General features: G+C 43.2%; 1 protein-coding gene across 1 annotated transcript in view; it reads right to left on the reverse strand.

Annotated features, from left to right (window-relative positions):
• LOC147113959 (alpha-1A adrenergic receptor-like) overlaps positions 1-23,817 on the reverse strand; it is a 56,167-nt gene that overhangs the window by 30,931 nt on the left and 1,419 nt on the right. The window lies entirely within an intron of this gene.

Here is a 23,817-nt window from a genome sequence, read left to right on the forward strand (position 1 = left end):
GCCATGGGTAATGAAGACATAAATCTACAACATAAGGTAGATAACTTCTTGTTTGCGTACAGGAATGCAACACATGTGGTTACAAACCAAACCCCCGCCATGATGTTTTTCAATAGAAGACTTAAGATGCCGGCTGGATTTGGTCAAGCCAAACGTCAGAAGGGACGTAGAGAACCGACAATTTCAAAGCATGAATGAAAGGCCAACTAGAACCTTCCAGATAGGTCAACCAGTTTTGGCCCGGGACTACCATACCGAGAAATGGCAGCCTGGAACTATTTGCACACGACTAGGACCGCTGATGTATACCGTGGACATTGGAGAAAGCATAATAAGGCGCCATGCTGACCAGATCATAGAGTCATCCGAAAAAGGACAACCTACACCACAACTCTATACGCCTAGTGATGAAGCAGAGATACCCATAGTATCTACCTCCGATCCGGTGATACTGGAACCAGATGAACCCGGCACTGGCATTGAAGCCGAATCGACCTTGCCAAAAGAACCTACTACACCACCGAGGCGTTATCCGGACCGAGTCAGGAAGCCTCCAGAGAGACTGAATTTGTAATTGATTAACTTCAGCAAATGTGTATATTATTGTTCTTGTAAAAATGTTATTTAATGATTACTTAAAATGTTATGTACTATTTATCTAAAAGGGGAGGAATTGTAGTGTATGTACCTTTAAGAGGAGCTATGTTTTTGAAGCCCCTGTATACTGTAGTACCAGTAGTGACCACTCGGGTATATAAGCCTGTGTAGCGTCTTGTGTTGTTAGTTCACCTCCAGACTTTGTTCAGTAAACACTTGTTAAATCAACTCCTGCATTCCGTGTCTCCATTAACACACGGATCTAACAATTTCCTTTGGGTCCTTAATAGGCCCAACTTTTTCCCTAGCAAACTGTTTACATTTTATATGTTTATAAAATGTTTTAAGGTTCAATTTAATGTTGCCTACTAATCTTTTCTTGTAACCTCTCTTAGCCTCTCGTATTAACTTTTTCAATTTCCTCCTGTACTTTCCATAATCTTCCTGGTTATTAACTGAATCTTGCTCCTGACATTTGTCATCAGCCTCCTTTTTCTGTTTTATTTTAACTTTTATTTCCTTTGTCATCCAGGGTGCATTACCTTTGGATGCTCTACCTTTTCCCTTCAAAGGAATATGCCTAGTTTGTACCTGAACTATCTCTTCCCTAATGCCCTCCATTGCTCTGTTACTGCTTTACCTTCCAATCTACCTGTGCTAGGTCCCTTCTTAAATCACTGAAATTAGCTCTTCCCCAGTTGAGCATTTTTACCTTTGATATTTTTTGGTCCCTTTCCATAATTACTTTAAACCAAATTATGTTGTGGTCACAGTTAGCTAGATGATCTCCGACTGTATCTACATTACAACAGTGATGATACTTCAAAAGTACTTCATTGGCTGTAAAGTACTTTGGGACGTCCTGAGGTCGTGAAAGGCGCTAAAGAAATGCAAGTCTTTCTTTCTTCTTTCTTTCTTTGTAACACACTCCTCTTGCCTTACTTCATTTCCCAGAACCAGATCCAACACTGCTTCCTTCCTGTTGGACTGGAGACATATTGATCAAGAAAGTTCTAGAAAGAATCAGAAATTCTTCTCCTTCCCCACCCTTAGCAATATGTTTTTCCCAGTCTATATTAGGGTAATTAAAGTCTCCTATTATTACCACTCTATTTTTGTTACATGCCTTTGAAATTTATCAACAAATTTGCTCAGCTATCTCCTATCTCGGAGCTCTATAAAAAAACTCCCAACAATGCAACAGCTCCCCGACTGTTCCTCAACTCAAGCCAAATAGATTCAGTCCAAGAACCATCTAGTATATCCTTTCTATTTAGAACTGTAATATTATCCTTAATCAATACTGCCACGCTCTTCCTCTTTTTCCTTCTCTATCATTCCTGAATACTTGGTAACCAGGAATATTAAGAACCCATTCCTGGCCTTGTTTGACCATGTCTCTGTTAATACAATCACCTCATAATCCCATGTAGCAATTTGTGCCTGCAGCTCACCAACCTTATTAGTTACACTGCTGACATTGATGTACCTACAATTTAATAGCTCCTTTGTCACTTTTGCTATTTTCCTCAATCTGGTCCCTGCAATTCATGGGAATTTTACTGCTGTTTATATCTCTCTGTCCTCCGATCTTATTTCTGCTCCTCTCTGCTATTTTCTGGTTTCCTGCCCCCTGCCAAATTAGTTTAAACCCTCCCCAACAGTACTAGTTAACCTTTCAGCGAGAACATTGGCCCTGGCTTTGTTCAGGTACAACCCATCCATCTTGTACAGGTGCACCTTCCCCCAGAACCGGTCGCAATGCCCCAAGAATCGGAAACCCTCCCCCCTGCACCACTTCACATTGATACATTCACAAATGCTTTTAGTTTCAATAATAAATATGCACACACACGTTTGTAACTATAGTTATGGTTGGTTACAGCCATACACATTCAGACCAACACCTACTGGTCTAGAGTTCCCATTATACACATGCACATATGCTATCTACAGTTATGGTAAAACACACACATTGATACATACTGGTCTATAATTAATACACCTATGCCCCTCTGTAGTTTACAGTAATATATACTACAGCTAACACAATATATTGGGCCAGAATTTACTGTCAAAATAATAATGAGGCTAATGATGCTCACTTATTTATGTGCAAATTGAACAGCAACTTCAGGTTAGGGCAAATGTGTGGCTAAACACGAAAACCAGGAAATTACTGTCTGAGATACGCCACTCTGCCGTTAGCTTCCCAAAACGGCATCCTGCTGTCTGACTCACCATTCAAATGCATTGAACGGCGTGAAGTTCCTGTGTTTGCACTGCAGATATGAACTAAACTCAGCATAGAAAGTTAGGGTTTGTTCATTTCTGTCTTAGTATCTTTTTAACGGTGTGGTAAATCTTACTTACTGCCAAACAACCTCTCTGGAACTGAAAATTAACTCGAACGACTCTGGAGTCTCATTTCTTCAGGTTTTAATTGTTGTTGGAGATTTTTTTAATATTTGAATTACATTTTTTTTACTTTCTCTTTCTATCTCTTTTTTCTCACACTTTTAATCCAATCTTTCTTTTCCTCTCTTTATTTTGCTTTCTGTACCTGATTTGACATTGAATTCATTATTCTAACTTACACTTCCTAGTTCAGACTCTGTGCGGTTCATTATCAATGCTTGAATCTGATTGGTTAAGAAGATACACAGTTGCTTGCCCTGTTCACACAGGTCCCAGATACCATGTCGAGGGCACCATGCCATTTGCATCTCCCACTTACAGCAACCTACCGTGTAAAAGCTCATGGAAATTAAATGAGCAAGGGCAAGTCTAAGTTTGAGCATTGGCTACAGTAATTTCTGGCCCCATTAACACATACTGCAATGTACATTTATGCACACAGATACTGTTCTATTGTTACTGTAAACACATATTTGTCTGTAGTTGTAATCTATACTCACATACTATTCTACAGTTATAGGAACTGTATGCTGTAATATAGTTACAGTAATATACTTTCATTATAAATTGGTCTAGAGTTACAGTATTACACATTTCCCTATTCAGACTCATACATTGTTCTGGAGTAACACACACTGATGCAATTAATGCTTTGCAGTACCATTATGACATATTTATAACAATGTTGTTTCATAGTTACAGGAATCCACATTCACACCGACAGTTCTACTCTATGGTTAGAAACAGAGTACACTGGATTTCTAATCAATAAATCTTGCTGCTGCTTTTGTATATTTAAGCAGTACAAGAAAACAGTATCACTGCAAGATACAATCTAAAATTGGGAATTCTTTAGGTTTCTTTTTCTTAATGTTTTGAACTTGTATATTATTTCACATAGGCACACACACTGTTCTCTGACTAAAGTAACACACAGAACTCTACAGTTAAGTTGCTCTCACATACACTGCTTTATCATAACAGTAATATATATTAACAGAAACAACTCTACAGTTACACACTATAGCTCTATAGCTACAGTAATGCATAATCATAGCTATACACTGTTACATATTTACAATAACATGCAATATTTGACATTACAGCAATACACATGCATTGCATTATAGTGACAGTAATATATATTGGCAGACACAGCTATAGTAATACATACACTACTCATATATTCACACACTGCTCTATAGCTAAACTGATATAGCATCACATACATAACTACAATTACAGTAATTCTCACATTGCTGTTTACTTATACATTCATACACACACTGCTCTGTAGTTACAATAATATTCACACATACAGTTACAGCAATATATGCTGCTCTCTCGGTGCAGTAATACACACTGCTCTATAGTGATAGCAGCGTATATCAACAGGCACAACTCTACAGTATATTGAGACACACAATACTCTATAGTTACATTAATAATCACAGATAAACACTTCCATATTTATAGTATATGGAATACATGCACACTCATAACTCTACATTACACTAATACACATATATTGCCCTATAGTGATAGAATACATATTGATAGACAAATTTACAGATACAGTTATACGTACTGCATTATATATATTCATACACACTTCTGTAAAATTACAGTAATACACGCTGCTCTATAGTGGCAGCAATGTATATTGACAGACACTATTCTATAGTGAGAGTAATGTATATCGACAGATACTGCTCTATAGTGAGAGTAATGTATAGCGACAGGCACTGCTCTATAGTGAGAGCAATGTATAGCGACAGACGCTGCTCTATAGTGGGAGTAATGTATATTGACAGGCACTGCTCCATGATGACAGTAATGTACAGTGACAGACACTGCTCTAAAGTGACAGTATTGTATAGTGACAGACATTGCTCTATAGTGAGAGTAATGTATAGTGACAGACACTGCTCTATAGTGAGAATAATGTATATGGACAGACACTGCTCTATAGTGAGAGTAATGTATATCGACAGACACAGCTCTATAGTGAGAGCAATGTATAGTGACAGACACTGCTCTATAGTGACAGTAATGTATAGTGACAGACACTGCTCTATAGTGACAGTAATGTATATTGACAGACACTGCTCTGTAGTGAGAGCAATGTATAGTGACAGACACTGCTCTATGGTGACAGTAATGTATAGTGACAGACACTGCTCTATATTGCCAGTAATGTATAGTGACAGACACTGCTTTATAGTGAGAGTAATGTATAGTGACAGACACTGCTCTATAGTGACAGTAATGTATAGTGACAGACACTGCTCTATAGTGAGAATAATTTTTATGGACAGACACTGCTCTATAGTGAGAGCAATGTATAGTGACAGACACTGCTCTAAAGTGAGAGTAATGTATAGCGACAGACACTGCTCTATAGTGAGAGCAATGTATAGTGACAGACACTGCTCTATAGTGACAGTAATGTATAGCGACAGACACTGCATTATAGTGAGAGTAATGTATAGTGACAGACACTGCTCTATAGTGACAGTAATGTATAGTGACAGACACTGCTCTATAGTGAGAGTAATGTATAGTGACAGACACTGCTCTATATTGACAGTAATGTATATCGACAGACACTGCTCTATAGTGACAGTAATGTATAGTGACAGACACTGCTCTATAATGAGAGTAATGTATATTGACAGACACTGCTCTATAGTGAGAGTAATGTATATTGACAGACACTGCTCTATAGTGAGAGTAATGTATAGTGACAGACACTGCTCTATAGTGAGAGTAATGTATAATGACAGACACTGCTCTATAGTGAGAGCAATGTATATCGACAGACACTGCTCTATAGTGACAGTAATGTATAGTGACAGACATGGCTCTATAGTGAGAGTAATGTATATTGACAGGCACTGCTCCATAATGACAGTAATGTATAGTGACAGGCACTGCTCTATAGTGACAGTAATGTATAGTGACAGGCACTGCTCTATAGTGAGAGTAATGTATATCGACAGACACTGCTCTATAGTGAGAGTAGTGTATAGTGACAGACACTGCTCTATAGTGAGAGTAATGTATAGTGACAGACACTGCTCTACAGTGAGAGTAATGTATAGTGACAGGCACTGCTCTATATTGACAGTAATATATAGTGACAGACACTGCTCTATAGTGAGAGTAATGTATAGTGACAGGCACTGCTCTATAGTGAGAGTAATGTATAGTGACAGACACTGCTCTATATTGACAGTAATATATAGTGACAGACACTGCTCTATAGTGAGAGTAATGTGTAGTGACAGGCACGGCTCTATAGTGAGAGTAATGTATAGCGACAGACACTGCTCTATAGTGAGAGTAATGTATAGTGACAGACACTGCTCTATAGTGAGAGTTATGTATAGTGATAGACACTGCTCTATAGTGAGAGTAATGTACAGTGACAGACACTGCTCTATAGTGAGAGTAATGTATAGTGATAGACACTGCTCTATATTGAGAGTAATGTATAGTGATAGACACTGCTCTATAGTGAGAGTAATGTATAGTGACAGGCACTGCTCTATAGTGAGAGTAATGTATATCGACAGACACTGCTCTATAGTGAGAGTAATGTATAGTGACAGACACTGCTCTATCATGAGAGTAATGTATAGTGACAGACACTGCTCTATCGTGACAGTAATGTATAGTGACAGGCACTGCTCTATCGTGACAGTAATGTATATCGACAGACACTGCTCTATAGTGAGAGTAATGTATAGTGACAGACACAGCTCTATAGTGAGAGTAATGTATAGCGACAGACACTGCTCTATAGTGACAGTAATGTATAGTGACAGGCACTGCTCTATAGTGAAAGTAATGTATATCGACAGACACTGCTCTATAGTGAGAGTAATGTATAGCGACAGACACTGCTCTATAGTGAGAGTAATGTATAGTGACAGACACTGCTCTATAGTGAGCATAATGTATAGTGACAGACACTGCTCTATCGTGAGAGTAATGTATAGTGACAGACACTGCTCTATCGTGACAGTAATGTATAGTGACAGACACTGCTTTATAGTGACAGGAATATAGGCATTGCTCTTTAGTTATATTAATACATCTTTGCAGACATAACTCTATAATGACACAAAATGCTCTACAGTTATATATTTGCACACATAGTGAAATAGTAAATGTGTTTGTAAAGATTTCCTCTCCTGTGTATTCATAGGCAAATAGTAAATGTGTTATTTTAAAAACATGCCCATGATTTTACTAGAAATACCAAAGGAAGGAATTATTTGACCCATTTACAATATGGCTATGCACTCCAGCCAGAGGAATTCTTACCCGAGTGCGATTCAGTGTGGTGATGTGTGCTCTTGCACATCTCTTTTTATGACACAATGGGTAAATGAGGGCATTTGGCAAACAACCCATTAACCTCTCATCTGGGATTACTGATAATGCATTGTCTCTTTTCCAATGGATGCATGAAATGGTTTACAAATGTTCAGCTTGTATTACAACAGTTGCTGCCGCCTAACTCCAAGATACAATTAACTTTCTAGTGATGTATATTTAGGTAGGTAAATGTCAGGCTGAACCTCGTTCTGTAAATGCTCCTCTTCCTCCATTTCAGTGGATCTAGTTTGGAGTTCTTCCAAGAAGAACTTTCAGTCAGCCAGTATGGCACCAAACATATCAATGCAATCAAGTTTGTAACTTAAGATGATTTAATTTAAATTATTTCTATTAAATTATCCACCAACTACAGAGATACAAAGAAGCCAATAGACGTCTACATAAGTCTCGGGAAATAATGAAATAGCAGCCTAGAATGTGATTATATAAATGCTGACAATCATAAATTAAGCTTATTAGACAAGATTTTAATTCAAAGGGATCCTGTATATAGTTACTATTAAGTAGTTTCTGAAATGACACATTGCATAAAATAGTCTCAATAGAGTGCTACAGAAAAGAAGGAAAGAAAAGACAATGGTTGTACACAGTCCTAATTATATGTCCACTATTACAAAGTTGACTTCATTTTGTATAAAGTGAACACTGCAACTTTATGTGCAATTTGATTCCTAGGTTTGCAAAAATGAGCGCACTTTACCCAAGCTTATATCCCCTCATTAATACAGATTGATTTAAGGCACTTACACAATTGTGCCTAGTTATTTATGGTTTAGACAGAACAGCACCCTGTTGCTCTCTAACAGCTGTACGCTATTTCAGTACAGTAGCCATACACATTTCAAACATTTACTGTCATCACTAAAGCACCATTCCAAACAGACCTCACCCCGGCTTGAATGGATTGCATGCACTAAAACAAACTTAAAAATAAAAAATGAAGTTCAGTGAATGAATTAATAAATAAATATCTTGCCAATGCAACACCTACTTGCAGAATATCTGTTATAAGGCTAGTTTGTTTACTACTTTCTTTTGAACCGCTTTGTGAAATAAGTGTTTAGCGCATGTAAAAAGAAAACCCATTCAATTACTGTATGGACTGTGGTTTTACAGTGAATACAATATTTACAATGTGTATTAACAGTTTACAAATGAAATACACAGGAAGGCAGGAATGTGCAAGACCAGGAAAAATAACTACTGGGGTTTATCTAGCTGCCTCAAACCTGGCTGTTTAAAGTATATTATGCTTTTTAGTGGATGTTTGTCTGCTAGTAACTCACTTATGGGCTGACATGAATCTTGCCATTCATGTAGAAATGACTTATGGAATAATACTGAGCGGCCTGTTGGTGGCGCTGTCCAGGGAGAGTATAAATACTCAGGCATGGGCCCAGCTTGCTCAGGACATTTTGTAAACAGGAATTAGTGAAGGACAACTAGACCTCCATGTTGTAAAACAGTTGATTAAAGCCTTGTTTAATACTCAGACCAAGTGCCTAGTAGTTTTCTTACGTCAATTTAATCAACTGGACCTGCTCCACGCTCTGAGTGGTTTTGGGAACAAACGGCTACGGCTCAAATGGTAGAAGGGAACCAGAGGTAGTAATCAATCCATCTTGGAGAAACTACTCCGACCCGCCCGTCTTGACCTGGACCCGAATTCACCTACAACTGCTAAGATATGGAAACACTGGTATCGTACCTTCAGCAACTTCCTCAAGGTGTGTGGTGAGAATGTTCCTGATAAGTTAGAGATACTTTCCAATTATGTATCCCCTCATGTGTTTGACTATATCGAAGACTGTGTAGACTATGACTCCGCTATCCAAATACTACAGCAACTATATGTTAAGGCCCCAAACGAAATTTTTGCTTGGCATCTACTGACCACCAACTCTTCCGGCTTTTGTCTTGTTGACCTTATTCACAATGGCCGCACTTATTTCTCCACCCGGCTCAGGGTGCTCAAAAACCTATGCAGTGATGCGCTCCTGGGACAGGATTTCCAGAAACAACACAAAAGACTCACTTTCGAGTTTGGAGGGTCAAAGCTGGAGCTTACGATTTCCAAAGTACCATTTTGTGCGCTTTTGGCGGCTTCGCTCGATGAGCCCTCCTTGTTTGCCAATCTTTCCCCCCGATGTAAGCCCATAGTCACTAAATCACGACGTTTCAGCCAAGATAATCTATCCTTTATTGAGGCAGAGATCTCTCGCCTTCTAGCTGATGGTATCATTGAGCCATGTTTATCTTCCTGGCGGGCTCAAGTCATCGTTGTTAAAAATCCTCTGAAGCAACACAAGAAACGTCTTTACATCGATTACTCACAAACTATTAACCAGTATATCGACCTGGATGCCTACCCACTACCACGCATCGATGACATGGTCAATAACCTTGCCAACTACAAGGTATTTTCAACTTTTGACTTAAAGAGCGCATATCATTAAGTACCGTTAAAGGACTCTGACAAAAAGTATACAGCCTTTGAGGCCAATGGTCGGCTTTACCAGTTTTGTCGCCTTCCATTTGGGGGTCACCAATGGGGTGGCCATCTTTCAACGGGCAATGGATAGCCTAGTCAAACAGGAGAACTTAACGGACACCTTTCCATATCTGGATAATATCACCATTGCTGGTCATGACCAGAAGGAGCATGATGCCAACCTCCAGAAATTTCTTGATGTTCTCCGTCATCGCAACTTAACCTTAAATGAGTCCAAATCTGTGAAATCAGTACCATCAGTCTACATCCTTGGCTACTGGGTGGGCAATGGTGTCATCAAACCGGATCCGGAGTGACTTTGTCCGCTTCAGGAGCTCCCTCCTCCTACGAATCTCGGCTCTCTTCGTCGGGCCCTCGGCATGTTCGCCTACTTTGCGAAGTGGATACCCCACTTTTCCGACAAGATCCAACCCCTGCTTCACGCGAAGTCATTTCCGTTGGAGGCAATAGCTATTTCAGCTTTCAACCTCCTCAAGCAACAACTGGAAAAAGCCACACTTCGTTCCATCGATGAAAATCTTCCTTTCGTGGTCGAGTGTGATGCATCGAATGTGGCGATCTTTGCTACCTTGAATCAAGGTGGCCGACTCGTTGCATTTCTGTCCAGAACTTAGCAGGGTAGTGAGCTCCATTATCCTCCTGTCGAGAAGGAGGCTACGGCCTTCATCGAAGCGGTACGTAAATGGAGTCATTTTCTCGCTCGTCGCCATTTCACGCTTATAACCAATCAGCGCTCCGTGGCCTTTATGCTGGATAATTGGAAATGCACTAAGATCAAGAATAACAAAATACAGCTCTGGAGGATGGAATTGGCCGCCTTTGGCTACACCATACATTATCGACCCGGCAAAGAGAATGTGGCCCCGGATACCCTCACATGTGCATTCTGCTCTTCCATGTCAACTTCGACTCATGTGGATCTTCATACTGACTTATGCCATCCTGGCGTTACCCGTATGTTGCACTTTGTGCGATCTAAAAACCTCCCATTTTCTACGGAAGACGTGAAAAGAACATGCTCCACTTGTAGAATTTGTGCAGAATTAAAACCGCAATTCTTTTGTCCGTCGGATGGCTTGCTCATACACGCTACACAGCCTATGCAGCGACTCAGCATTGACTTTAAAGGGCCACTGCCTTCTTCAATGCAAAACACCTACTTGCTTACTATGGTGGACGAATATTCACGCTTTCCCTTTGCTTTCCCCTGTCCCAATATGCTTACTTCCACAGTGATCAAATGCCTTGATCAGGTCTTTTCCCTTTGCGGTATGGCCAATTACTTCCACTCTGGGTCCCTCATTCATGTCAAACGAACTCAAAAGTTGTCTTTCCAAACGGGGAATTGCCACAAGTGAAACGACACCGTATCATCCTATTGGAAATGGACAGGTTGAGAGATACAATGCTATCATTTGGAACGCTGTCCATCTTGCACTGAGGTCACACAATCTACCAGACTAGCAGTGGAAAACTATGCTCCCTGACGCGTTGCATTCCATCAGGTCTCTTCTTTCTACATCCACCAATGTTACTCCTCACGAACGATTCTTCAGGTTCCAGCATCGCTCCACTCATGGGACATCCCTACCATCATGGTTGGTAGCTCCCGGGCGTGCTGCGCAGAAGATTCGTCCAATCCTCCAAGAGTGATCCCCTCGTCGACGAGGTGGAACTAACGGACGTCAATCCTACATACGCATACATGCGGCACCCTGATGGCCGGGAGTCCACAGTTTCACTTCGGGATCTGGCTCCCTGTCCAAACGGTTCCACGGACCCAATCGATAGAGGGATCCACGTGAATGACGCCGATACTCTGCACTCCTCCGAGGATGACGCCCTACCCAGGACATTAAGGGATCTGCCAGCTACTCCACCAGATCAACCTGGGGAACAGAGCGCTCCCCGCAGGATAGCCACCCGAAGCCAGGACGCCGGTCAATCACCAGCTACTGAGCAGGATGAAGCCAGCTCTGCGCCTGTGGGGACCCGCACCCAGAGTCATGATCTCTCCAGTCCCCCTCAGGTCGATCAAAGTGACACGGGCCCTGCCAGCGTGCCGGTACGAACCAAGCGACCCAGGGACCAAGACATGGTCCGAGGAGACGTGCCTTCCTGCCACAAGCGGAGATCCAAATGACTGCGGCTATTCGTAGTCCAACTAATTCGCTAGAAGGAAGTCGCCGGACTTCCAATCCCTCAGGCGGGAAGACATTCATGTAGAAATGACTTATGGAATAATACTGAGCGGCCTGCTGGTGGCGCTGTCCAGGGAGAGTATAAATACTCAGGCATGGGCCCAGCTTGCTCAGGACATTTTGTAAACAGGAACTAGTGAAGGACAACTAGACCTCCATGTTGTAAAACAGTTGATTAAAGCCTTGTTTAATACTCAGACCAAGTGCCTAGTAGTTTTCTTAAGTCATGTGCCTTGTTTTTTTTTATATAGAACTACATAGAGCCTAACAGCACAGAAACAGGCCATTCAGCCCAAGTGGTCTGTCCTAGTGTTTATCTAACCCTTTCAGCATAACCTTTTATTCCTTTCTCCCTCATGTGCTTATCTAGCTTTGCCTCCAATTTCCACCCTTCCCTCACCTTCACATGGTCCATCTCTGACTCTTCCCTTCCCTTCCTCGACTTCTCCGTCTCCATCTCTGGGGATAGGTTATCGACCAATATTTACTACAAGCCCACTGACTCCCACAGCTACCTGGACTACACTTCCTCCCACCCCGCTTCCTGTAAGGACTCTATTCCATTCTCCCAGTTTCTCCGCCTCCGCCGTATCTGCTCCGACGATGCCACCTTCCACACCAGTGCTTCAGACATGTCTTCCTTTTTCCGCAACCGAGGATTCCCCTCTACCGTGGTTGACACTGCCCTCGACCGTGTCAGTTCTATCTCCCGCACCTCTGCCCTCACCCCTGCCCCTCCCTCCCGGAACCACGATAGGGTTCCCCTTGTCCTCACCTTTCACCCCACCAGCCTCCACATTCAACGGATCATCCTCCGGCATTTCCGCTACCTCCAAAGTGATCCCACCACCAAACGTATCTTCCCCTCCCCTCCCCTTTCAGCATTCCGCAGGGACCGCTCTCTCCGAGACACCCTAGTCCACTCCTCTATCACCCCAAACAGCCCTTCCCCTTCGCCTGGCACCTTCCCGTGCAAGCGGAGGAGATGTAACACCTGCCCCTATACCTCCCCCCTCCCCACTGTCCAGGGCCCCAAACACCCCTTCCAGGTGAAACAGCGATTTACTTGTACTTCTCGCAATCTAGTATACTGTATTCGCTGCTCACGATGCGGTCTCCTCTACATTGGGGAGACCAAACGCAGATTGGGTGACCGCTTTGCGGAACACCTCCGTTCAGTCCGTAAGGGTGACCCCGAGCTTCCGGTCGCCTGTCATTTCAATTCACCGCTCCATTCCCACTCGGACCTCACCGTCCTTGGCCTCTTGTACTGTTCCACGGAAGCTCAACGTAAACTCGAGGAACAGCACCTCATCTTCCGATTAGGCAGTCTGCAGCCTTCCGGTCTCAATATCGAGTTCAACAATTTCAGATCATAACCTCGGCCCCTATTTCATTTTCACTTATATTTTTCCACTCCTTTCCTTTCCCCCCCCCCCTTTCCTTTTGTTTCTCTCTCACACCTGGCAGCTATCTTTTGCCCTGCCAGTACACTTTACACCTAATCACAGCCTATTACCATCTCGTCTAGCTTCTAATCTCTTTTACTTCTTTTGGTTCTTTTATTCTTTTGTCCGATCGCAGCCCTGCCTTCGATCTAGTTCCTTTTCTCTCCAGTTTTGAAGAAGGGTCAAACCCGAAACGTCAACTCAAATTTCTCTCCACGGATGTTGCCTGACTTGCTGAGTTTTTCCAGCATTTTCTGTTGTTATTTCGGATTTCCAACATCTGCAGTATTTTGCTATCGTACTAGTGTTTGGTTCACTGCCACACCTCTTCTAGGAATGCCTACCTTGAAGAAGTTCTGCTCTTCTCTGCGACGGGATCTCCGTTTGGCTCTTCAACCTTGTTCATCTTCATTACTTTCAGTTTCCCTTCTCGTGTTTGATCAGGTATCTGCCAAGACTCGGTTTCACAGCCACATCATTTTCCTCAGCAACTGTCTCCGGTTCCGACTTACTCCACGTGGATTCCAACTAAACTTCCACCCTTCGTGCTTCGGATCCACCCAGGATTACAAATATCTCCAAGATATTCATCGTTCCTCGAACTACTGCTCTCGCCGCATCCTGAGATCCACGCTCAACGCCATGCGGCGCCACATGAACACACTCGACTTCTCTCTTCAGCAACACCGGCGCACTCTATCTCAAAGCTGTCCGGGTCCTCAGTTCCACTTCATCCTTCGACTCATCCGACGCTTCAACAAAAAACTTTTCTTCTTCCTTTCCGATGTCAAGGATCGCAAGCTTCATCAACTCTTGGACACCAACGCCCCTCCGGAACCTTCTTCCCCTTCACTTTCCTCTGACCCCCCTTCTCCCAATCTCACCCCCTGCCGTGTGTTCACTATCCCCTCTGACCTTCCACTCTCTGACCCTGAACGATCAGTCCTCAGCAAAGGCCTGAGCTTCATCCCCTTACGCCCCCACCTCAATGAATTTCGAGCTCGGCACGATGCTGAGCTCTTTTTCCGCCGCCTTCGTCTCCGTGCCCACTTCTTTGGCCAGGAGTCCTCCCCCCGCACAACTGACCCTTTCTCCCGCTTGCAGAATTCCCATTCTACCTGGACCCCTCCCCCTGGCCTCTTACCCTCTCTAGATCTTTTCATCGCTAACTGCCGCCGTGACATCGGCCGTCTCCATTTCTCTGCTCCCCTCACTCACTCCAACCTACCTCCCTCTGAACTTGCAGCACTCCATTCTCTTAGATCCAACCCTGACATTGTCATTTAAACCCGCTGACAAGGGTGGTGCTGTTGTTGTTTGGCGTACTGACCTCTACCTAGCGGAAGCTGAATGCCAACTCTCCGACACCTGCTCCTACCTCCACCTGGACCATGACCCCACTACCGAACATCAAACCACCGTTTCCAAGACTGTCACTGACCTCATCTCCTCTGGAGATCTTCCCCCCGCTGCCACCAACCTCATAGTTCCCCAAACCCGCACAGCCTGCTTCTACCTCCTTCCCAAGATCCACAAACAGGACTGCCCTGGTAGACCCATCGTTTCAGCCTGTTCTTGCCCTACGGAACTTATCTCTTCCTATCTTGACTCTATCTTTTCTCCCCTTGTCCAGTCTCTTCCCACCTACATCCGCGACTCTTCGGACGCCCTCCGCCACTTTAACAGTTTCCAGTTTCCTGGCCCCAACCGCTTCCTTTTCACCATGGACGTACAATCCCTCTACACCTCCATCCCCCACCCGGATGGCCTGAGGGCACTCCGCTTCTTCCTCGAACAGAGGCCCGACCAGTCCCCATCCACCACGACCCTCCTCCGCCTGGCTGAACTTGTTCTCACATTGAACAACTTCTCCTTTAACTCCACTCATTTCCTCCAAATCAAAGGTGTTGCCATGGGTACCCGCATGGGTCCTAGCTATGCCTGCCTTTTCGTGGGCTATGTGGAACAATCTTTGTTCCAGTCCTACTCGGGTCCCCTCCCTCACCTCTTTTTCCGATACATTGATGACTGTATCGGTGCCGTTTCCTGCTCTCGCCCCGAACTTGACAATTTCATTCACTTTGCCTCCAATTTCCACCCTTCCCTCACCTTCACATGGTCCATCTCTGACTCTTCCCTTCCTTTCCTCGACTTCTCCGTCTCCATCTCTGGGGATAGGTTATCGACCAATATTTACTACAAGCCCACTGACTCCCACAGCTACCTGGACTACACTTCCTCCCACCCCGCTTCCTGTAAGGACTCTATTCCATTCTCCCAGTTTCTCCGCCTCCGCCGTATCTGCTCCGACGATGCCACCTTCCACACCAGTGCTTCAGACATGTCTTCCTTTTTCCGCAACCGAGGATTCCCCTCTACCGTGGTTGACACTGCCCTCGACCGTGCCAGTTCTATCTCCCGCACCTCTGCCCTCACCCCTGCCCCTCCCTCCCGGAACCACGATAGGGTTCCCCTTGTCCTCACCTTTCACCCCACCAGCCTCCACATTCAACGGATCATCCTCCGGCATTTCCGCTACCTCCAAAGTGATCCCACCACCAAACGTATCTTCCCCTCCCCTCCCCTTTCAGCATTCCGCAGGGACCGCTCTCTCCGAGACACCCTAGTCCACTCCTCTATCACCCCAAACAGCCCTTCCCCTTCGCCTGGCACCTTCCCGTGCAAGCGGAGGAGATGTAACACCTGCCCCTATACCTCCCCCCTCCCCACTGTCCAGGGCCCCAAACACCCCTTCCAGGTGAAACAGCGATTTACTTGTACTTCTCACAATCTAGTATACTGTATTCGCTGCTCACGATGCGGTCTCCTCTACATTGGGGAGACCAAACGCAGATTGGGTGACCGCTTTGCGGAACACCTCCGTTCAGTCCGTAAGGGTGACCCCGAGCTTCCGGTCGCCTGTCATTTCAATTCACCGCTCCATTCCCACTCGGACCTCACCGTCCTTGGCCTCTTGTACTGTTCCACGGAAGCTCAACGTAAACTCGAGGAACAGCACCTCATCTTCCGATTAGGCAGTCTGCAGCCTTCCGGTCTCAATATCGAGTTCAACAATTTCAGATCATAACCTCGGCCCCTATTTCATTTTCACTTATATTTTTCCACTCCTTTCCTTTCCCCCCCCCCCTTTCCTTTTGTTTCTCTCTCACACCTGGCAGCTATCTTTTGCCCTGCCAGTACACTTTACACCTAATCCCAGCATATTACCATCTCGTCTAGCTTCTAATCTCTTTTACTTCTTTTGGTTCTTTTATTCTTTTGTCCGATCGCAGCCCTGCCTTCGATCTAGTTCCTTTTCTCTCCAGTTTTGAAGAAGGGTCAAACCCGAAACGTCAACTCAAATTTCTCTCCACGGATGTTGCCTGACCTGCTGAGTTTTTCCAGCATTTTCTGTTGTTATTTCCCCTTAAAGGCATCTATGCTATTCGCCTCAACTATTCCATGTGGTAGCAAGTTTCACATTCTGACCACTCTCTGGGTAAAGGAGTTTCTCTTGAATTCCTTTTTCCTTATTTTGATTAAAGATACATCCCCAGATGTTCAATGTATGTATTCTTACGCCATAAATGAACTGTTAATACCCAAATGGGCTTTGTAGCTTAGTTCAACACGATTAGATATAAAGGGTTTGCACATTCAATCAGAAATGACCACTGAGTGAATGTTGTTCAATTAAAATAGCTACGGAAACGTTTGACATGCTTTCTAATAATGTGACAATATGTAACAGCATAAAATAAGCAGGCCCAGCCTCAAATATTTTTTCTTAGTTTATTGGATGGGAGGTCGGTGAAGACATGTCCTGCGGAAATGCAGCAATTCGCATATTATAATATTAAAAGTTGTGGAAGTCTCTGCCTGCTGGCTCTTTAACTGAACACTATAGCGTTCTGGGGACTGGGAGAAGAGGCGTTTCCTGACATGCAAAATCTGCAAAAATCATTCCCTCTAAATTTCCGCAACTGAAAGGCTACAGAACCATCGAAATAGTTCACTCGTAAAATCCTTCGATTAAATTAAAAAGTAACATTTTATTATTTTATTGCCGATATTTTATTTCAGTTCTCCAATTATTAAAGTGACATTCACGAAGCAGACTTTACCTTTATTTTTCATATCATTTTCTTTAAAACCAGAACCAACTTTTAACTTGGGGAGCCATTTTCACAATATTATTAAATGCAAGGCTAATAGGGAACTGTCGCCTAACAACACTAGAGCGGCAAGAAAATGGCAGGATAGTTCATCCGAGCAACAACTATCTCGCACACTAGTAAAGAAACTGTTAGTTTATTATTATTTTGCTCCCTTTTTTAACACAACAGCCGGGGCTCTGCAGCCGTGAAGTGTTTTGCAAGTCCAAAGTTGGTGGAATGTTTTGACAAAATATTCTTAAATACCAATGTGTCCTGTGTTAGTGTATTACAGAGCCGTTCAAACCCTCACGAGTTTTACCTCTAAATCCCTGCACAGTATTTGGCGGTTATTTACACAAACAGAGTTAAAGAGAGGTTGGGAAACATCCCCGTCCTGTTTGTAATATAAACCATGACCAGATCATAACTAAACAAACAAATCGCTGCTGGGAAGTGAATCAAATAACATATCAACCCTCATGGAAGCTAAAACTTATGTCATTTCTATGACTGTGTAAAAAAAACTTTACAGATGGGATGGAACATAACATAGACCTATGCACTGGACTAGTCTCCGGTGCAGTGTTCATAGAGACCCTGGTGGAGTTTTCTCACTGAAGCTGTGAGCTTGCTAGATCTACAGGATTCCTTTCAGGGTTCCGCCTAACGACTGCTTAGTAATAAACAGGCAAAATCCCGACAGTTTATGGAATAAGGTTCTGGTTTCCCATTACCAAAGCCGGACTGTTTAATGGTTATATCTCCCTCTACAAGTTCTAGCATTTCTGCACCAGATCCAAAGGCAATTTAGTAATATCATTCTCTGTGGTCTCTGTACATAGACATTCGCCCGCTGACTATAAATTAACGATGCTTCTCCTTTAGATTCGTAAGTATCTCTCCCCACAACCTTTTGCTCCCCTTCTGTGGTGTTTGGTGGGATTTTTTGAGGAATATTATTCTCGAGATAAAATATAACTCCCATAGACTTGAAATAGGGGCAGCAGTGCACAAAGAGTTAAAATAATTGAATTCTACCCAAAACATAGGAACAGCAGTAGATTCAGCTCCTCCAGCTAGTTCCGTCAATCAATTGGATCATGGCTGATTTGTACCTGAACTCCATTTACCTGCCTGGTTCCTATCCCTTGGTACCCTTATCTAACAAAAATCTATCAATCTCAGTCTTGAATATTTCAATTGACATTGCATCCAAAGTCTTTTGGAGGAGAGAGTTCCAAATTTCCATTAGTCTTTGTATGAAAAAGTGCTTCCTGATTTTTCTCCTAAATGAATGGCCTACCTCTAATTTTAAGGTTATTCCCTCTTGTTCTGGATTCCCCCACTAGAGGAAATCGTTTCTCTGTATCTACTTTATCGAATCCTTTCATCATTTTAAGCACTATGCGTAATTCTGTCATTTTGAACAATTTACATTTTCTTACAGGATGGTGGAAAATAGGTTAGCACTCATTAGATGAGAGAAAGGGAGTGATGATGAAGAGGCAACAGTGCAGTCAAAGACAAGGGTCTTTTGGTGGTTTTTGAAAGATACAAATGGAAGATTTTGAGGGTGGGAGTTCTGGAGGGCAGGGATATACTGGGTGAAGAAAAGGCTGCTCATGATGGAGCAGGGAGCAGGAGCCAAGACTTAGGCTAGTGTAGGAGGAGTGGGGGTGGGGTAACAGGGCCAGATAGCTGGAGGATATTTCAGGGGTATGGGGAAGTGGACCAGGGAGGGATATAAAAGTGAGGATAAAAATCTTAAAGTCAATCTTCTAGGGCATGGGCTGCAAGTGGAGCTTGCCAAGGATGTGGTGATGGTGATGCAGGCCTTAGTGTAGATGCAAATGTATACATGGGGATCTTTGTAGATTATGAAGCATGGAAGAGGGCAGGCGAGAGAGATGCTTAATTGAAAATGTATGTATTGAGCAGAACATCCTTGGTATAATTTGTCTTGCACCATGTATGCAAAGGAAAATCTTGTAGCTGTGATCACAACAACAACTTGCATTTATATCGCTACTTTAATGTAAAAAAACCCACAAAGATGTGGGCCTAGAAATTCGGTTGTGGGTCCGCCAGGGCTTTAGCGCCCGAAATTTTGTGCCGGCGTTAATGCCGCTGCGCCCGACGAAAATTCGGTTGCCCCGGGCCCAGACGGCGGCGGGCGCTAATGGAGGGTTTTTGCGCCTCACTATGGGCGTTCAGTGCAGTTTTCAGGCGCTAATCCCCCGCTGCGGCACCCGAGGCGGTGCGGCAGGCTGGGGTACTGCAGGCCTCCTCCTTCTGTTAAGGAGGAGCTGCCTGCAGCCGACCGCTGGCCGGTCGATTCGCCCGACAAATGAGCCCGGCACCTCGGGGAAGAGCCGGGCTCGCGGGCCACACACATCAGTGCCGCGGGGGGGTGGTGGAGGAGTCCGGGGAGGGAGGTGCGGGCAGGCGGCCGCCGGGAAACCGGCCGGCCGCCGCTCCACCTTTATGCGCCAGCGCAAAGGTGTGTAACATCCCTTTCAACAATCGTTGGTTGCGGCTGCCACGGGCGAGGCGGCCGCAACTGAATTTGGGCTTGGGGCCGGGTTACCACGGCAACCGGGACGCTGCGCACACCGATGACGTCATCGGTGCCGGCGCAGCGCTACCGGCTAACACCGATGGTAGGGCCCAACGCAATTTCGTTACCAGCTATAATTCCGGCGCAAGACCCTCTAACGCCTCTAATTGGGCGCTAACCCCACCGAATTTCTAGGCCGTGGTTTTTAAGGAAGATGTTAAAGGAGGTGGACAAGCAGAGGGTTTAGGAGGGGAATTCTGGTGGCTGAAAGTGTGTCATGGGTGCACAAGCAGATGGAGTGAGAGGAACAGAGAGTTTGGGACGCTTGTAGCAGTGTAGGAGGTTACAGATATAGGGAGGAGTGAGGCCATCGAGGAATGTTAACACAAGGAGGAGAATTTTGAGCCTGAGGTTTTGGGGAGCAGGCAGCCAATGTAGGTCAACAAAAACAGGAGTGATATGCAAGTGGGACTTGGTGCTGGATTGGATACAGGACATACGTTTTGGACGTGTTCAAATTTATGGAGATTGGGGAATGGGGTGCCAGCCAGAAAGCATTGGAGTAATTGTGTCTAAAGATAAAGGCATGGACCATTTGTTTCAAATGCTAATGTAATAACACAGGAATGTACACACTCTTATCAAACATTTTCTTATTTAAATATGATGTTGACATCCTCACTAGATTCTTCACATGCACTACTAATATTGTTCAAGCAGATTACTAATTGATGCCTGACTACATAGATAACAATGTTTTCTTTGGAATTTAGCTCAATATTCTATTCTCTATTTGCATTTACAAATAAGATTGAAGTTACAATCTGAAGGTACACATTACTGTAATATAACGAACATTTTAGCACATTCTAAAATGATTGGATGTTAGTCAGTTTCAAGAAACTGACACTTGTAGCACATCCTAATTAGGAATGAAACTGATAGCATGTAATGGATCAGTTAAGTACTGTAATCCTGCGATGCTAAGTGCTGAGATTCAGGGTTATAGTTTTTGGCTACCTACCTCATCTGCCACCTCCTTCAGTTATTCACACTTTACCCGTGTCTTGTAAATATTTTTGATTTCTCTCATTATGCCTCCTATTGTCTTGTGTTTATATCAGTTATGCCATTTCACAATATCCTGTTTTCCACTTAAGCCCTTTACAGGTTATTCTATTTCTTTTTTAGTGTGTGTGTATTTTCCTTCCCCCTTTCCCTTTGCTCTATTCCTTTTTAAATGCTGTTCATCGCTAATATCCTTCAGTTTTGACAAAGGTTCTTCCCAAAATGTTAACCCCTCTGTTCTCTCCCCAGATGCTGTCTGACCTGTTGAGTTTTTTCCTGTTTCTGTTTCAGATTTCCAGCATGTGCAGGTTTTTTTTACACTGTTGCTTAGACTCTTTTTGAATATACTTTGCAAGCCTTTGCCAGTTCCATTTTTTTTAAAGAGAAAAGGCTGTACCCCGTCATTGTTAGCATGGCACACAAAACCGTGTCACCAAGCTCAAGATCATTATTGTATCAAAACCGTGTCACCAAGCTCAAGATCATTATTGTATCAAAACCGTGTCACCAAGCTCAAGATCATTATTGTATCAAAACCGTGTCACCAAGCTCAAGATCATTATTGTATCAAAACCGTGTCACCAAGCTCAAGATCATTATTGTATCAAAACCGTGTCACCAAGCTCAAGATCATTATTGTATCAAAACCGTGTCACCAAGCTCAAGATCATTATTGTATCAAAACCGTGTCACCAAGCTCAAGATCATTATTGTATCAAAGCGACAGCGTAATAGCTGATTAGTTTAATACGCTTCTTAGGTTATAATCAGACAGCTTAACTTTATCAGACTGCAAAACGTTTCAGCTCACATTGCACAGCGCTGTAATGTTCCCGCTGTACTCACTTGTATCTTTAATAGTGAACAGGAACAAGAGCAGGAAAGGAACTAAAACATCCCTCGCAGCAGATCGAGTTTATCTTTCAAAGGGCACCGGAATCAGTCCTGCAACAGGGCAAAAACTAAATATGGCAGCATCTGGCTAAATATACAGTCACGTAGCTCTCTGAATGTCTTGTTGGAAATATTCTTAATATTTGTTAATGACGTGAGTAAGTTAACAGCTTAGAAACATCTATGTAGATATCTCCGTGTTGGTTCCAACTTGAGGGTGTGCCCTCTTAGCGACCCTTGGAAATCAACAGGATTATGCATTACCTGTTCTGTTTTACTTATATTTATTCCTTTTTGTAATATATTCTGGTTAAACAATATCATCAAGGATGTGTTCAACCATGGTTAAGTGAATAAATAGTAGTGAAACAGTTATAAAATCCGTTACGATTCCGTATTAACCGCTAATATTAATTCAGTCCCATCTCACTGTCTGATTCAGCAACTATTCCAAGTTAGAATTCCCTCCTCAGTGGCATTAGCTATCACTGTATAAAGAATATATTCTCACGGTATTAAGAATATATTTTAAACATTATTTAGATGGAGAGTATGAAATGGAAGGACTTTTAATGCTAATCGGTTTTGAAATGGGTTCTGCTGAAATCGACATCTTCAATGAAAACTATTTCCAGTGTGTTACCAATCTGCACTGACCTTGCCTCCCTCCAGAAATTGTTACTTCAACTCGCTCAGTCTTATTACATTTTAATGAAAGTGCTGTTTCAATAGAGACCGTGTTCCCTACATACACAGAGGGGAGTTCCAGGGGCCCCGACACAAATCAGTCAAAATAACAAAGCATGAATCTCAGGTCTATGCCCCTGAACAGGGCACAATGATATAGCTGTCTGCATGCTGTTTATTCATTGATTTCGGCATGGTGCAAGTTTCGGGCAAAACAGAAAACGTTACCCTTAAAACTCACTCCCTTTCTTACGCTCCTACAGTAAACACGTTTGTTTTTGAAATATATAAATGCATGTTTTTATCTTGATGAAACTGTAACAATAAATTAAATATTTTATTCGCATCAGAATGCAAAAATCCTTTATTTAAAACCGGGCGCTAACCGAGGAACTGTGAGCGGACTCATGCACAAAACTCTTTTTTTCCAAGTTGAACCAATTTGCAAAAGAAAAGTATTACTGTAAAATTTTAGATTTTCGCAAAGACTGATGCAGCCATTTTGTGAAGATTCTCTGACCTGTGAAATAAACCATCGCTGTGTGCTCAGAAACTTTGGTCCGAATAGCTAACCAGACGTGGGCACGTGGCAGAATTTGAACCTTTTTTAAAAAGCGCGAAAAGGGAGATTGGGGACATAAATGAGATCAATATATAGAGATAATAATCCACTAGACTTATACTTGCGCTGTTTCATTTTACAGGTTCAGCAAACCTCCTCTGAAGTGGCAGCATCCAGTCTGGTAGGTGCATGGACTACGCGAAACTTCAAAAGTTAACACTGCACAATACATTCTCATTCATAAGTCTCGGGGAGCGATAGTAATGTATGCACTATATATACATTTGTCACCACGGTCCCTTTGAAAGA

This window comes from Somniosus microcephalus, chromosome 8 (genome assembly GCF_052327205.1).
Source record: "Somniosus microcephalus isolate GS21.2 chromosome 8, FLI_Smic_1.0, whole genome shotgun sequence".
NCBI lineage: Eukaryota > Metazoa > Chordata > Chondrichthyes > Squaliformes > Somniosidae > Somniosus > Somniosus microcephalus.